Here is an 18,482-nt window from a genome sequence, read left to right as displayed (position 1 = left end):
GCTGTACTCGATTCAAGGTACGAACTGCAATGTTGATAGCTTCCTTCCAGTATTTGATAGCAATGCTCTTTTCAATTATTAAAGTTCTTGCACAATCCATGATGGATCTATTCCTTCTTTCAGCTATTCCATTTTGTTGGGGTGTTCCAGGGGCTGATACCTGTCTTTTGATTCCTCTTTCAATTCAAAAGTTATTAAACTCATGTGAAATGAACTCTCCACCTCTGTCTGACCTCAAGCATTTTAATCTTTTCCCTATTTCCTTTTCTACTCTAGCAAAATACCATTTAAAATTTTCAAATGCTTCTGATTTGTTTCTTAGATACATGACTATCATCATTCTTGAGTAATCATCAACAAAAAGAATGAAGAACTTTTCTCTAGTATAACTTTCAATTCCAATGGGTCCACATAAATTAGTATGCACAATTTCTAATATATCTTCAGACTGATATTTTTTACTTTTAAAACTAGTCTTTCCCATTTTACCAATCTGACAATTTTTGCATAGACCGACCTCAAGTTTCTTTATGTTAGGAATGCCTCTTACTTTCTTGAATTTTCTTATCTTTACCAAATTATCAAAATTTACATGATACAACCTTTTATGCCATAACCAACTTTCTTCAACTTGAGCAATGAAACATGAACATTCACCTAGTTCAAGATAGAACAAGTTACCTTTAGTTTGAGTACCTGGTCCAATCAGCTTTCCTTTGCCATCTAGCAATCTTGCTTTACCATGCATGAATTCTACTTTGAATCCATTATTGAGTAGTTGTGCCACACTTAACAAATTATGCTTTAGTCCTTCTACCCAATAGGCATTATCACATATAAGTTCTTTGGTTAGAGAGATTCTCCCTCTTCCTTTTATACAACAAGGTTTATTGTTACCAAATCTTACACTGCCACCATTGTAGTCTTCAAAGTATTCAAACTTAGTTTTTTCACCAGTCATGTGATGAGAACAACTACTATCTATGATCCATGTATCATTTTTCCTCATATGAGAAATGAGTGCCATTTCCTCATCATTATCAGACTCATCTTTCACAGCAATGTAGACAATTTCATCTTCTTCTTCATCATTAGAATCATTAGAATCTTTAGCCATAAAACATGTTTTCTTACATTTATCCTTGAATAATCTAAAGTCTTTCTTGCCATTGAACTTGTATCCTTTCTTCTCATCTTTTTTCTACTTGTTTGGGCATCTAGCAGTAATATGACCAATTTCTTCACATGAAAAATAGATTAAAGGAACTTTACCTTTATATTTTCCTCTACCTTTAGAATATTTCCTTGCTAGTAGAGCTTCAATTACTTCAAGATCACTGTCTGAACTTTGGTCTAATTCATCTTCCCTTTCTGACTGAGATTCCTTTTTCTTTTTATTGTTCTCCTTGAGTGAAAGCTTGGCTTCAAATGCTGACTCAATGTTCTTGAAAGCTAGAACATAGTTGTCAAATTTGTCTAGTTCAAATGCAGTTAATCTTCCAACTATGGCCTCTAGGTTTATCTTATGATGTGCTTCACATCTTCTTTCTTGAATTGCATAAATGGGAAGTAGAGTTCTGAGAACTTTACTTATAACTATCTCTTCCTTGATATCTCCTCTAGATGCTTTGATTGCACTAACACATATTTTGACTCTTTCAACATATTTTGCAACGTTTTCATCCTCTCTCATTCTCATTTGATCAAATTTTCCTCTCAGACTTTCTGCTTTGGCTCTTCTAACATTATCATCTCCTCCATAGATCTCTTTCAACTTTTCCCACATTTCAAAAGCAGATTTGCAGTCCTTGATATCATCAAATTCTTTATAACTCAGAGAAGATGCTATATCTATCATCATAATGTTGTGGGTCTTCTTTTCAGCAATATCATTGACAGATAGTGTACTAGCTGGTTTTGCATTTTTTTCACTGAGGTATTTTAGTCTTGTGTCTCCAACAGAAGCTAGATAAAGTCTTATCAACCCTTGCCATGCTGAGAAGTTGTTCCTGTTAAGTCTTGGAATTTTCCTTTTATAAGACATCCTGATCTTTGGCTTAGATCCTTGAAATCTTATCCTACAAGCACCAAAAGTTCTAATACCAATTGTTGGAAATAGAGATGGAGTAACTTAGAGGGGAAGGGTGAATCAGTTACCACAAAAATAAATCCACAAATCCTTAGATGTCCTAAAATATAGTTGCTACTGATACTCAGTAACCACACAAATAAATGTTGAAACTTGATAGATGTTTTGTTAACATATTAAGCATTTAAAGTGATTAACATGCATGCATAAAGGAAATAACATGAACATAAGAGACAACAGATTTAACGTGGAAACCCAATATGGGAAAAACCACCAAGTAACTAGTCACCAATTTTCACTCTTCTGAAGTGATCCCTATTAGGATCCAACCCTGTTAAAGGTTACAAAACACACTATTAGGTGTGACCCTATTAGAGGATTTAATCACCTTGTAAGGAGTGGCCTGGTTGGAGGTCTTAAGAACAATTCAACTAAATTGTCACCTTGTTAGAGGATATACAAAATGGTTGTTAAACCAACTCTGTTAAGAGATTTTGAATCACTGCTAAAATGATTAGAAAGCAACAATGAAGTGATTTTAAATATATGCAACTTATCTTTGCTAAATACAGATCTCTGTTCTGCTTCACTAGATCCTCAATGATCGAATACAACTTTGCATCTCCATAAGGATATCTAATCCTTCCACAATATTGGCTCATATATTCAATATTCACTCATTCCATTTACATCCATACATTCACACTCTTATGCATCCACACTCTTACATATTCATGAATTCACAACTTGACCTTTCATATATACCTTATAGATTGTCAAGTCAGCTCAATTACAAGTTACAACAATTGAAAAACATTAAATTAGTCGGCTGCAAACATTGCACAAAATAGTTAAACTTAATTCTTTAGAACAATAAAATTCTTCATTGCCTAACCTAGCTTGGTGACCACTGCTCCAGAATGGTTTCCCCAATGTTAACCTAGTGAAGCTTGGTAAACACTACAAACCTTGCAACTTCCTTCAGAGACCGAGTTAACTTGATAAACACTGACCTTCCCTCGCTTACCAAGTGAGCTCGGTAAAAGCTAACTTTCTCTTCGATGACCAAGTGAACTTGGTAGACATTGACTTTCCCTTTGTTAACCTTGGGAGCTCGGTTAACATTAACTTTCTGCTACAAAATTCTTTGATACTCGAGTGAGCTTGGTAAGAGCTAACTTACTATGTAGTGTTCAAGAATGCTCGGTAGTCACTATAAATTGCTTTGCTAACCATCTGAGCTCGGTAGACTCTGTCTGATGGCTGATATGACATTTGTGTAACATCAAAAAAAATACACAATTAACAATTGTATCCAACACTAGGAACATATATTCTCATTTAATGGGCCAAAAAGGGTCATAGGGAGCCCTATGACCCCATTTGACCTATTCAAACACATAATGTATGTCCCTAGGGGTGAAGATATGTTGTCATATAATGGGTCAAGAGGGGTCAAAAGATACCATATTACCACTTCAGATACATCCAAACATATGATGTATGTCCCTAGGGGTCCTAGGACACCTAAGAACATGTGTTGTCATATAATGGGTCTAAAGCAGTCCTAGGGTACTCTACGACCCCTTTCAAATCATTTGAACACATGATATATGTTCCCCTAGGAACATATGTTCTCACTTAATGAGTCTAAAGGGATCATAGGGCACCATATAACCTGATTCAACTCATTTAAACATATAATGTATGTCCCTAGAGGTCCTAGAAGCTCTAAGAATATGTGTTGTCATATAATTAATCAAAATGAGTTATAGGGTACTCTTTGACCCCTTTTGACTCATTCAAACACATGATTTATGTTCCAAGGTGTCCTACAACCCTTAGGAACACATGCTCTAATTTAATAGGTGAAAAGGGGGCATAGGGCACCTTATAACCCATTTTGACTCATTCAAACACATTATGTATGTCCCTATGGTTTCTAGGACTCCTAAGACCATATGTTATCATATAACAGGTCGAGAGGGGTGATAATGTACTTATAACCCCTTTCAATTCATTCAAACACATCATGTATGTCCCTAGGGGTCCTAGTACCCTTAAGAATTTATTTTATCATATAATGGTTCAAAAGGGGGCCTAGAGTACTCTATGACCCCTTTTGACTCATTTGAACACATGACATATGTTCCTAGGGGTCCTAGGACCTGTAGGAACATATGTTCTCATTTAATGGGTCAAAAGGGGTCCTAGAGTACTCTCTGACCCCTTTTAACTCATATGAACAATTATAATATGACCCTAGGAGTCCTACGACCCTAAGTATTATATGTTATCATGAAATGTGTTGAAAAGTGTCATAAGTTATCCTATGACACCTTTCAACCAATCATAACAAATAAAATAGGTCCCTAAAGGTCTTAGGGCCCCTAGGGTCATATGTTGTCATAAAATGTGCCAAAAGAGGTCATAGGATCATTTATCACCCCTTTCAACACATTTGAACAAATGAAATAGGTCCTAAGGGGTCCTAGGACTCTGTTGTCATGAAAAATATCAAAAGTGGTAATACGATAACCTATGACCCCTTTCAACCCATTCAAACAAATGAAATGAGTTCCTAGCAATCCTAGGACCCCTAGGGACATATGTTATCATAAAATGCACCAAAAGGGGTCATAGGTTATGCTATGACCCACTTCGACCCATATGAACAATTATAATATGTCTCTAGGGGTCCTAGGGTGCTAGGTTATAATTGAATGTGTTGAAAGGGGTCATAGGTTATCCTATGAGCCCTTTTGACACATTAGAACAATTAAAATAGGCCCATAGGGACTTATGTTGTCATAAAATGTGTTGAAAGAAGTCAGAGGCTATCATACTAGGACACCTAGGGACATATGTCATCATTTAATAGGTCAAATGGGGTCATACGTCACCCTATAACCCCTTTTGACCCATAAGAATGATTCTAATATGTCCCTAGGGGTCCTAGGACCTCTAGGGACATATATCTTCATGTAATAGGTCAAAGGGGGTTATAGGTCAACCTATGACCCCCTTTAACCTATAAGAATGATTATAATATGTCCCTAGGGGTCCTAGGACCCCTAGGGATATAAGTCATCATTTAATGGGTCGAAGGGGGTCATAAGTCAACCAATGACACCTTTTGACCCATATGAAGCATTCTAATATGTCCCTAGGTGTCCTAGAATCTCTAGGGACATATGTCATCATTTAATGAGTTGATGGGGGTCATAGGTCACTCTATGATCCCATTTGACCCATAAGAATGATTCTAATATTTCCTTGGGGGTCCTAGGACCCCTAGGGACATATATCGTCATGTAATTGGTTGAAGGGGATCATAAGTCAACCTATGACCCCCTTTGACCCATAAGAATGATTCTAATATGTCCCTGGGGATCTTAGGACCCCTAGCGACATATGTCATCATTTAATGGGTTGAAGGGAGTCATAGCTCAACCTATCACCCCCTTGAACCATATGAAGCATTCTAAGATGTACGTAGGGGTCCTAGGATCCCTAAGGACATATGTCGTCATGTAATGGTTCGAAGGCGGTCATAGGGTGACCCATAAGAACAATTCTAATATGTTCCTAGGGTTCCTAGGACCCCTAGGGACATATCTTGTCATTTAATGGGTAAAAGGGGGTCATAAGTCATCATATGACCCCGTTTGACCCATATGAAGCATTCTAATATGTCCCTAAGGGTCCTAGGACCCCTAGGGACATATGTCATCATGTAATGTGTCGAAGGTGGTCATAGGTCAACCTATGACTCTCTTTGACCCGTACGAACGATTCTAATATGTCCCTAGGGGTCCCAAGACCCCTAAGAACATATGTCATCATTTAATGAGTTGAAGGGGGTCATATGTCAACCTATGACCCCCTTTAATCCATATGAACCATTCTAACATGTCCCTACGGGTCCTATGACCCCTAGGGACATATGTCATCATATAATGGGTCAAAGGGGGTCATAGGTCAACCTATGACCCCCTTAGACCCATATGAAAGATTCTAATATCTCCCTAGGGGTCCTAGAGCCCCTAGGGACATATGTCATCATGTAATGGGTCATGAACAATTCTAAGACATTCTTAGGGGTTCTATGACCCCTAGGGAAATATGTCATCATGTAATTGATCAAAGGGGGTCATAGGTCAACCTATGACCCCCTTTGACCCATAAGAATGATTCTAATATGTCCCTAGGGCTCCTAGGACCCCTAGGGACATATGTCATCATTTAATATGTCAAGGGGGTCATAGGTCAACCTATGGCCCCCTTTGACCCATATGAACGAATCTAATATGTTCTTAGGGGTCCTAGGACCACTAGGGATATATGTCATCATGTAATATCTCGAAGGGGATTAGAGGTTAACCTGTGACCCCCTTTGAGATATGTCATCATTTGATGGGTTGAAGGAGGTCATATGTTAACCTATGACTCACTTTGACCCATATGAAGCATTCTAATATGTCCCTAAGGGTCCTAGGACCCCTATGGACATATGTCGTCAGGTAATGGGTCGAAGGGGGTCATAGGGTGACCTATGACCCCCTTTGACCAATTAGAAGGATTCTAATATGTCCCTAGGGCTCTTAGGACCTCTAGGGACATATGTCATCATGTAATGGATCGAAGAGGGTTATAGGTCAACCTATGACCCCTTTTGACCCATAAGAACAATTCTAATATGTCCTTAGGGGTCCTAGCACCCCTAGGGACAAATGTCATCATTTAATGGGTTGAAGGGGGTCATAGGTCAACCTATGACCCCCGTTGATCCATAAGAACAATTCTAATATGTCCCTAGGGGTCCTAGGATCGATAGGGACATATGTCATCATTTAATGGGTCAAAGGGGGTCATTGGTAAACCTATGACCCCCTTTGACCCATATGAACAATTCTAATATGTCCCAAGGGATCCTAGGACCCCTGGGGACATATGTCATCATGTAATGGGTTAAACAGGGTCATAGGTCAATCTATGACCCCCTTTGACCCATATGAATTATTCTAATATGTCCTTAGGGATCTTAGGACCCTTGGAGACATATGTCGTCATGTAATGGGTCGAAGATTCTAATATGTCCCTAGGGGTCCTAGGACCCCTAGAGATATATTTTGTCATTTAATGGGTCAAAGGGGGTCATAGGTCAACCTATGACCCCCTTTGACCCATATGAAACATTCTAATATGTCCCTAGGGGTCCTAGGACCCCTAGGGACATATGTCATCATGTAATGGGTTAGAGGGGGTTATAGGTCAACCTATGACCCCCTTTGACCCATAAGAATGATTATAATATGTCCCTAGGGGTCCTAGGACCCCTAGCTATATATGTCATCATTTAATGGGTCGAAAGCAACCATAGGTCAACCTATGACACCATTTGACCCATATGAAGCATTCTATTATGTCCCTAGGTGTCCTATAACCCCTATAGACATATGTCATCATGTAATGTGTCAAAGAGGGTCATAAGTCAACCTATGACCCCCTTTGACCCATAAGAATGATTCTACTATGTCCTTAGGGGTCTTAGGACCACTAGGGACATATGTCGTCATCTAATGGATTAAAGGGGGTCATAGGTCACCCTATGAGCCCCTTTGACCCATAATAATCATTCTAATATGTCCCTAGGGGTCCTAGGACCTCTAGAGACATATGTCATCATTTAATGGATCAAAGGGGGTCATAGGTCATCTTATGACCCCCTTTGACCCATATGAAGCATTCTAATATTTCCCTAGGTGTCCTAGGACCCCTAGGGACATATGTCATCATGTAATGTGTCAAAGGGGGTCATAGTTCACCCTATGACCCCCTTCAAACCATATGAAAGATTCTAATATGTCCCTAGGAGTCTTAGGACCCTTAGGGACATATGTCATCATGGAGTGTGTTGAAGGGGGTCATATGTCACCGTATGATCCCCTTCGACCCATATGAATGATTCTAATATGTCCCTAGGGACCTTAGGACCCCTAAGGACATATGTCATCATGGAATGTATCGAAGGTGGTCATTGGCCACCCTATGACTCCCTTCGACCCATATGAATGATTCTAATATGTCTCTAAGGGTCTTAGGACCCCTAGGGACAAATGCCATCTTGTAATATGTCAAAAGGGTTCGTAGGTCATCCTGTAACCGCCTTCGACCCATATAAACTATTCTAATATGTCCCTAGGGGTCCTAGGATCCCTTAGGGACATACGTCATCATGGAATGTGTCGAAAGGGGTCATAGGTCATCCTGTGAGCCCGTTTGACCCATATAAATGACTCCACTAGAAATAATATATTAAAAATAATAATATAGTATAAAAATCATATATATATATATAATTTATAGATTATAATAATAATAACATAATATATTAAATATTATAATTTACATATAATAATAATAATAATATATTATAGATTATAATTTATATATGATAATAATAATAATATGTACTAATAACATATATATAATATATTACGTTATTATATTTAATAAAAATATAGTAAAAATAATAATAATATATTATAATAATATATATATTATATTTATAGATAATAATAATAATAATAACATAATATATTATTATATATTAATAGATTATATATTATATCTTTACGTTACGTTATATATATATATATATATATATATATATATATAATAGTATATTATATTATTATATAATATATAGATTATATATTATTTTATATATAATAGTTATGTTATTATATTATATATTTATAGATTATATATTATATCCTTACATATTTCATAACTCAAATTAGTTATATCACTTACAAATTTGTTTTTCCCTCTAATTTTTGTGCCTTTTCCCTCCAATTTTTATGCCGCCGATATCGGATATCGGATATCCAATATGAGATCCGATATCTGATCTCATATCGGATATCCAATCTCAAATCGGATATCCGATAAGGCTTGGGCCTTACTTTCCAGGTTTGGTACCTGGATAGGTGAAAAAAAGTCAGAGCAGATTTTGAAGCATTTTTAGACGTGTTCAAACTCTATTTTTTTCACATTGCCACTTTTTGGCACACCATGATCCTGCACATACCCCTATCTTGCATAGGCTGATGAATGTTAGGATTAGGCTTTCTTCTAGATTTAGATTTCTTAGCCAACTTTTCTTCAATGAAATATCCAAGACTAGTCTTATCATAAGAAACTCTCTAAAAAGGCATTTGTTCATAATTCTTTTCGCCACTAGAATATAATCTTTCAAGTTGTTGCTTAGACTAGGTTAACTCTCCTTTCAAAATCATATTGTAATTCTCAAGTTTTTCATACTACAAATTCATAGATTCAATTTCTGATGTAACTTTTGTAAGGTTAGTCTCATATTTGCATTCTGAGATTTCAAATCTAACTCAATTTATCTATCTTTCTTTAGGCTCAATTTTAGATCAATAATCTTTAGTTCATGCTTCACGATCTCATTCTATTTCTTTAATATTGCAACTTTACCACTTTCCTTGTTTTGATCTTCATGATCCTTTTTGGATTTGAGATAATCAATCTTGTCTTTTATCTTTTCGATGTAGTCTTTAGCATATTCATATTTTTCTTTCAATGCATCTCTTTGTTCAGTAAGAATATCAATATGCTCAAGAAATTATTCTAGGTTCTTTTGTAACTGTACCATATCCATAGGGATATTACTCAAGTTTCTAAGCCTCTTCTAAGTATTTTTTCTTTGATACTAATTGTTAGAAATAGGAAATAATGAGATGGGAGGGGGGTGAATCATTATTTTACAAAGTTTACCCCAAAACTGGATATTATTAACAACTTATGAATTGCATTTGAAAGGGAACTAACTATGTTGAATAGTAAACATAACCATGCAATAAGAGAACTCATAACATCATATTTTCTTAACTAGGGAAACCCTAGCAAAGGGAAAACCTCGGTTAGAATGGTACCCACAAAATGATCCACTAATCAAAAGTATATTGTGAAAGATATTGACCCTGTTAGGAGTCTATTACATCTGTATAGTTTCTTGGTCCTTGTTAGAGGACTAGGCCTTCTTAGAAGCCTCAAACTTATTAGGAGTTGATATATATACAAATATAAAATGTATGTAAGATTAGCCCACTACCCAAACATGCAATATACAATATAGTTCCTTCTATACAAAGAGATAGATACAAAAACCTATTTACACACTTGCTAATCTCTTCAATATCTGAAATTGCCTTTGTTGCTCATTACAAAACTTTGTCTCAATTTTTATTCCTCTAATCATACATTAGAATTTTCATATCAATAATATCATATGCACTTTTTAAAACTTTTCATATAACAATCTTTCCTTTATACATTGCTATTTATAAATTATCTGATCAGTCGAGCTTCATGCCTTCATGCAATTACCAAAATACAAAATTAACTTTTTTTGACTTTGGGTTAAGATCTAGGACGTCATCAGTAATTAGTTGTGTAATTATTTCATAAATAAAATAATTCCTTAACCCAAAATACCAATTTCTTTATCTTTCTTTGTTCTGCATGTATATTGTTGCAACTAGTAATCTATCCATAACTTAATCTATACTTTTTGTACTAGCCTACAGACATGAACATGTCATCCTGATTGTCTTAGCTATCTCAGTTAGTACTATTAGATTTTGGGATACTCTAATTTGGGGTTTTTTGAAATGAAGAAGGGGGGTGGGTTGAATATTTATTGTTCCTAACTATTAGCTATTTTTCAACAATGTATCTAGATTAGCCCCCAGTTTTGGCTACTTTTAAATTTCAAAAATATTATTGTATTCATTATATTTGAGTAAGTTTGCAAAATTTCAAAATAAAAGCTATCTTGTAGGTAAGAATATTATCCTTGGTTGACTTCATTATTTCATTGAAATAATAACATTTTTTTCAACTAACTATGCATTCTATTTTCTCTCTTTCAAATTTTAGAATAATTAATAAACTCTCAAATATTAACAATGTGTTGGTGGATGTTTGATATTATTGTACTTGATGTAGGAAAATACTATTGCATTCACTTCTCCAAATTAGTGAATTAATTTTCAATAAATGAACCAATCACAAATAATAACTTTTTTTTGTTAAATTTTTATATTTATTTATTAACTAAATATATAATATAAATTTTTTATATAAAGTATGATAGGTTGGTTTGATTTAGTGTTGTAGGATCCCTTTTTTGAGTACTTTCATATTCTTTTTTTTGACAAAAACTTAAGATTACAATTGATTTTTATTAAAGTAAAATTATTATTTTTTGGCACAAACTTCAAACTATAATTTTATCTTATTAAAGAATCATAATATCTTTTGAATGGGTAAAAGCACAGATCTATGTCATCATTTAGGATACCAAAACCTGTTTCGGTCAAATCTCATTTCTATATCGAAACTCAATTTTTTACAAAAACTAAAAATACCCTTTTATAAATCTCATACTCAATATCATCATTATATAATTTTTTGAGTGGTTTGATTTTTTATAATATGTTATAATTTCAAAATATTATAAGTTAATATTTCAACATTTCAAAATATGCTCCCTCAAAAAAGGAATAAAAATAGTAAATCATATCAAATAAATTTAAAAATTATATTTATCTCTAGAGGAGAGAGTCCTCTTCATGAATATGTAATTTTTTTTCAAGAAGGTGTAGATTTTATAGGGAAGCTTTGACGGGAGGAAAGAATTATTGGATTCTGATAAGGTCGAGCTTGAGTACTTATAAAAAATAAAATAAACATAAAAAGTAGTGATTTATTTTTTTGTTCCCTAGCTATACATGTCATCTATAAGATAGTGTCAAATTAGAACTAAAAATGATGATTTTCATATATTTTTTTGACACAAACTACACATTATTTTTTATAGTTAAAAAAGGGACTTCAAAATAAAAAAAAATTGAATGAATTCTTAGTCAAAAAAATTATAAAAATTATAGGCATAAAAATCATCCAATTCTACACATTTCATCAGTTTACACCATCTTCAAATTCTAAACACAAATACCATTTCTTTTTCATTAATGTTGAATTGCCACATTTTGATATCTCATTTCTTTATAAAAGGTGACACTAGTTTGTGCTTTTACCCGAATGTTAACTATGTGAATTAGAATTGGTACTAAAGGATCCTAAGAAGCATGATATGCCTTTTCTTCTCTATGGATATTAAAGGCTATCCATGGAAATTATCTATGGAATGTTTTGATTAGGCATAACATTCAATGCTCCACTGTTTTTAAGGGTAAAAATTGGAGGAATATGTCATTCTATGACATGGTGTTGGGGGACTATAAAATCAATATTTTTGGGGCTTCTCCATCTTATATTGCCTCTGATAGATTAGTTTGGTGGGGGCTATATTTAAAATTGGAAACCATTGGCACTTACAAAAGTTGTTTACCAAAGCATTGGAATGATCTTGGTATTTCATTGATCAGTGACTTAATGATTAATAATTGGTTGCGAACTTTTGAGGAAATTAGAGCCATTTTTGGAATCCCTTAGACTCACAAAGAAACTTATAGACTGATTATTAAGGAACTTGGTAACCGTAAATATTCTAAAGTGATTAATTAAAAAAAAAATTTCACACAAATGATGTGGTATGATGAGATAGTGCTAAATGAAGTAACTTCAAAGAGAATCTATAATATGCTTGTTCGAGATCTAGATATCTATGAAAGAGTGATCCAAGGCCTGGGTTTTGTCTCTCCATTTTTGGATTCATGTTTCTTTTTAAAGTATTTTTGGTAGTCAAAATTTGATCCAAAGAAGTTATGTTTTAGGTGGTTATTGTTACTAAACAAACTTTCTTTAGGTTACAATATGGAATCCTTGGGTCTAAGTCTTGGGCATTGCAAAATTTGTGAGTCAATTGAATCTTTTGAACATATCATTTTTTATAGTAATTTTTCCATCATGGTTTGGTCAATCTTTATAGGAAATCCCACTATGTGGGATTCAAAACTAGGTCTTTGTTGTAGAAAAATGTTAGCAAGATATGTTGAAGCCTTTGATTCTAAACTTATTATATTTCAAGGTTTGTTCTTACTTGCAAGATCCTATGGTTCCTTTAGGAGGCAAGAAATGAAGAGATCATTTAGTAGATAGATAGAAGGCATATTGAGTCTACATATAAACTCGTACATTTTCTCATTATGTCATAGGTTTCTCTTTCCTTGGAAATTTATATGGCTCTACTTATGATGTTGGTTCAAGATGGTATGCTTCTTATTCACAAAGAAGAGGTCAAGGCTTTCCAGTATTTGGATAAGTTCAAAGATATGTTGGATCCTATTGAATTAAAATTAACTTGAGAAGATGATGGAATTAGATCTACACATTTCTAGCAATGGTCTGAATTTTGTATTTTCTATTAGTGGAAATGAAGAGACCAAAGTGCCTCTTAACAATGCTCCTAAAGAATATGTTCTTGCAGGATGGATTGATGAGCTTTTTTATAGAGTAGTTTTACAATTAATGACTTCTAATGATGGTTGGGGCCCAAATGGAGAAGAATTGAAAACTTCTATATATTTTTTAATCTATTATTTTGTGATATATTCCAAAATTTGTGTATTTTTTTGTTCTATTCATACTCTACATACTCTCATTTTGGCTACATGGGATACTTCTCTAATATGTAATGAATTGTATAACATTGCTATGTCTAAATACTAAAGTAATTGCTTAAGTTCAATACTCTTTATTGATCACTTTTAACTGAACTTTTTGTATGAAGTTTTTAAATTATTCTAATATAAATATTAACTTTGTAAGTTGTTGTTTTATCTAAAATGTATGCATATACATTGTATTATTAATAATAATATAAATATAATTTGTATAGTATATAAAAAGATTTTTTTATAAAATCTAACAAATTATTTAGATTAGAACACACACACTCACAAATATATATTTATGATTATATATAAATTTTAATTAAAAATTTTAAAAATAAATTTGTAAGATGATGAATGTTATAGTTTCAATTAAATGGAAATTTTAAATTAAAACTCAATCAAATTAACATAAATGTTTGCATACTAAAATTAAAAATTTTTACATTAGAATTAAATAAGTTCTATTATACTCCATGTTTCTTATTTAAGTTTATAGTTTTTAAATATTTGTATAATCTTATGAATAATTTTAAATGTGACTAGTATCAAAACTTTGAAAATCACTTATGTAAACAATATGCATACATATTGATATAATATAAATTCAATTCAATTAAAATTAACTATTGACTATTGACTATTGACTATTAACTATTGACTATTGACTGTTGACTATTGACTATTGACTATTGACTATTGACTATTGACTATTGAATATTGAATATTGACCATTGATCATTGAACAATGACCATTGACTATTGACTATTGACTATTGACTATTGACTATTGACTACTAACTATTGACTATTGACTATTGACTATTGACTATTGACTATTGACTATTGACTATTGACTTTTAGCTATTGGCTATTAACTATCAACAATTAACTATTAACTATTAGCAACAAGTAAATACTATTACTTGGCTCTTGTTAATTGCTTGAAATATAAACTAACAATTTGCTTATAGCGGAAAATTGATTAGTATTCTTCTTTTCCATTTATAACACTTTGTGTTTGCTTATTCTCTCATTTTAAAATTTAAAAAAATTTAAATTAAATAAGTTATCTTCATTGTCTTTAGAACAACCATGTGTTTTATTTTGTAAATGTGAATCAAAATTTAAAAAAGTTTCACTTTTTTCAAGTCATATTATCTTCTTTAATTACTTCTTTCAAAAACATTAACTTTTTTTTTTTAAAGATCAAAATATATTTTGTAAATAAAACTTTAAAATATTAAAGTATTTTTGTTTTTTGGTGAATTTTTATGTATTTAAAAAAAGTCATGTTTTGAACACTTTTTTTGGTAAAAAAATTAGACTAATGAATGCAATTTGACCAAAATGAGTTTAGAGGTCCTAAAAGGTGACACAGACTTGTGCTTTTACCTGTATAATGGATTCAATGCCATAAATGAGGTAGTTGAAAATTGGAAATAGACTGCCTAAAAAGGGCTGAGGCTGAAAAATGTTTGAAGATGACATTTTGGGACAAATGTAGGATTTGAATAAAGTCATTGCAGATAGTGACACAAAGATCCATGGGTTGGTGTAAAGGCTAAAAGATGGTAAAAGTAAAAAGGACGCCACTAGAAAGGATAAAGGGAAACATGAAGAAGTAGTGAGAGGGCATGGTAAGAAAAACAAGGGGAAAATTGAACAAAAACAAAGGAAACTCTGTCGAAGAATGCAAAGGAGGATTCATAGGTAGCTTGGATCCAGGCATCTAAACTTCTAAAGGAGTTGACTTAGTTATGGGTTTCTATTAATTTTTTGTGTTTTGTGTTGTTTGGTCCGGTCTTTCTACTTATTTTTTGGCTTTGTATTGGTCTGTGGTGTCTAGGATGCTGAAGTTTATTTTAAAAAATCATTTTCTATTATAGTTTTAATTTTGGACTTATTCATATATATTTTGTAACTTGATGCTAATGGATTTTCATCCCTATAAAACCTATTTTTATCTTAATCTAAAAACTAGTCTATAAAAATATTAAAACTTTAATTAAATGTAAAAAACTAGAAAACATAAAACTAATATTTTCTATATTTCAAATATATAGACCCATAGATCCTTAGATAAATGTATGTATGGAGATATATTTATTGAAGATAAAACAACAACATTGATAATCTAAATAGTTTTTATTCATAGTAAAAATTATGAGTGAGAAAGTTTAGATTATGTACTAATGTAGATTAAAAAAAAGTGAAAAGCTATTTTGTAGATGTGTGCTAGGAATGTGATAGTTGGCCTTTTTACTAAATTATGATAATTTTTGCCTAGAGTCAATTTATTAAAGTGTTTTTTGTATAATTATGCCACTTTTAACTAATGAGGATGGACAACAAGTGTGTTGGAGTCCTTGGGTCATTTTAAAGTAAGAAAGATGATTTTGGGATTGATGAGAAAGTGAAAAAATACTGAAATGTGAAAATGAGATGTGTGATAAATTTAGGATATCATTCTATTATTGATAAGAATTCATTAAAAATAGTTAATATGGGGTTGTGTCATGACTATGGCACTCACACTTGTGGTATATGATCATGTCTAGGGTTTATTACAGTAATAAAAAAGATAATATGTTCCAAGAATGTACAATAGTGCTCTAAGATGGATATCTTCCCTCAAGAAGAATGCATTAGTTTTTTCCTTCTCTCTAGCCTTTGATGAGCATAGATTTGCCACATGGACATTAGTTGTGAATAAGAGTAACCCTCCCTTGACAAAACCTAGTAAGATTGTTTTGTGGGTACTACTTAAGGTCATTATCTTAGTGAAGTTGAGTAACTAAACCAATTTTGGGATAAATATAAGGGAGTTTTAGCTAAATTTAAAGTTAGAAAAAATTGTACCTAATCCTTGTAATGAAGTCTAATGCACAACATGTTGTCCAATTAGGAAATTTTGAGCTTAATTTGGACTACCTATGTGGATGAGAGATGAAAATCCAAATTTCCATGAATGATGGAGCTAAGAGTTGTTGTACTAGATATACACAAAAGATATCTAGAAGTTTGAACTCGCATTATGATCAAGGATATCAATGACCTTAGAGTGGGTCCTTAGATGGTAGTTTGGATAGGATTTCAAAGGAGTTCATCAAATGAGACAAGTTGTGAGATTATTCCAAGAGGGTGACCAAGATGAGTTATGGTGCATGGCTGAAATGATGACATGGTCCATAAGAAAAGTACTTTTAGAGTCAAACCAAGACAAAATATAGTAGAATGAGTAAGATATTAGGTTGGATTATGGATCTAAGGCTTGGACCTCTAGTAGGTGTGCATTGCAAAGAGAATCTATGAAGTATCAAGATTTCATGCTTATATGGATTCTATTTGAATACATTGGATGAAGGTAATAAATAAGGTTTTCCAATGGAGCTATATAGACAAAGGCCAAGGGTTAATACAATCATAGCTCAAAGGATGGATTGGATGTTATCACAAGAATTCTACCTATCAAAATGCTTAAGGGAGTTTACATAAATGGAAGATAACTCAGGGAGTTCCAAGATACTTAATGAGTGTGGCACATACTCAAGGAGCGTACATAGTCTAGTAAAGGAATTCAAGGAGTCTCAAGGTATTCACATAGTGTTAATCATACTTGGGAGTACGCATTATTCAACTAGAGGACTAAGGGAGTTCTGTAAATATTAGAGAGTGCATAAGGATAATTAAGAGAATTTGAAAAGTTCAAAAAATAAGGAGGAAAATGTTAGTATCTTGGATCTTATGGGGAATGTTAATAATGAATATATAAGGAGCCTGAACCATGAGATTTGATAGGCTTCAAGAGATGTTCAAAGAGTTTAGACATGAGTAGAGTGAGGGGAGTGAGGATATGTGCTTAGGGAACCAAAGGAATTAGACCAATGGGGAGAGTTTGCATCTACTTCTATTGATTAGGGGTCTGTGGTTTAATTACATTTGGTGTTGGACTTTAAAAGTGGGAAAAGACATAGTGTGGTGAAAGAAAGGACTTATATGGTATAAGATTTACAATTAATTGTCTCTAGTACCACATGATGTTTTGTGGTCTTAGTGAGAAAGGTTCATTTGGATGTGACCTAATACAATCCTGTGGCAATATTCTATATTTTCTACCTCATATATCTTCTATTCTCATGTGTAAATTGGGATCATAATTTATGAGTTACTTTGGTAGCATAGTATGAAATTTAAGAGACAAAAATGAAGATTTTGTGGACTAAATTCCTAATGATGTTTTAGATATCAATGAAGTTGTATCATAGGTATATTTTCAAGATTAGTTTTGTGGTCATTCATGTGTGAAATAACCCAATTGTTTTTCCATGAATTAAAAATCCAAATGATGGTCATGGTTATAAACATGGGATATTTTCCATCTTATTTATAAATTGACTAGTATGTATTTTCATAATAAGGTTTTTCCTTTATTTTTAAGTTCTTAGAATGATAATTGTCATAGTTCAAAGTTGTATACTATTGAAAGGCACAAAACTCAAAGTATATTTGCATCTCAATCATACATTTAATACTATAAACCTCACATAGCCATGTGCCTTGATATTGTCTCATTTGTAACCATTCATTATGTCTTTTAATCCTTGTCATTTATCCTATCACTTAAAAATTTAGAAATTAAAAATCAGCATACCATTAGAAAATAAGATCTTTTAAGAAATATTATGCTAGAGGTCTAATGAACAATGAACATATTATTATCA

The sequence above is a fragment of the Cupressus sempervirens genome, chromosome 5 (genome assembly GCF_028749045.1).
Source record: "Cupressus sempervirens isolate cs-2001-9-10 chromosome 5, ASM2874904v1, whole genome shotgun sequence".
Taxonomy (NCBI): Eukaryota; Viridiplantae; Streptophyta; class Pinopsida; order Cupressales; family Cupressaceae; genus Cupressus; species Cupressus sempervirens.
Note: the sequence above shows the minus strand (reverse complement) of the source record.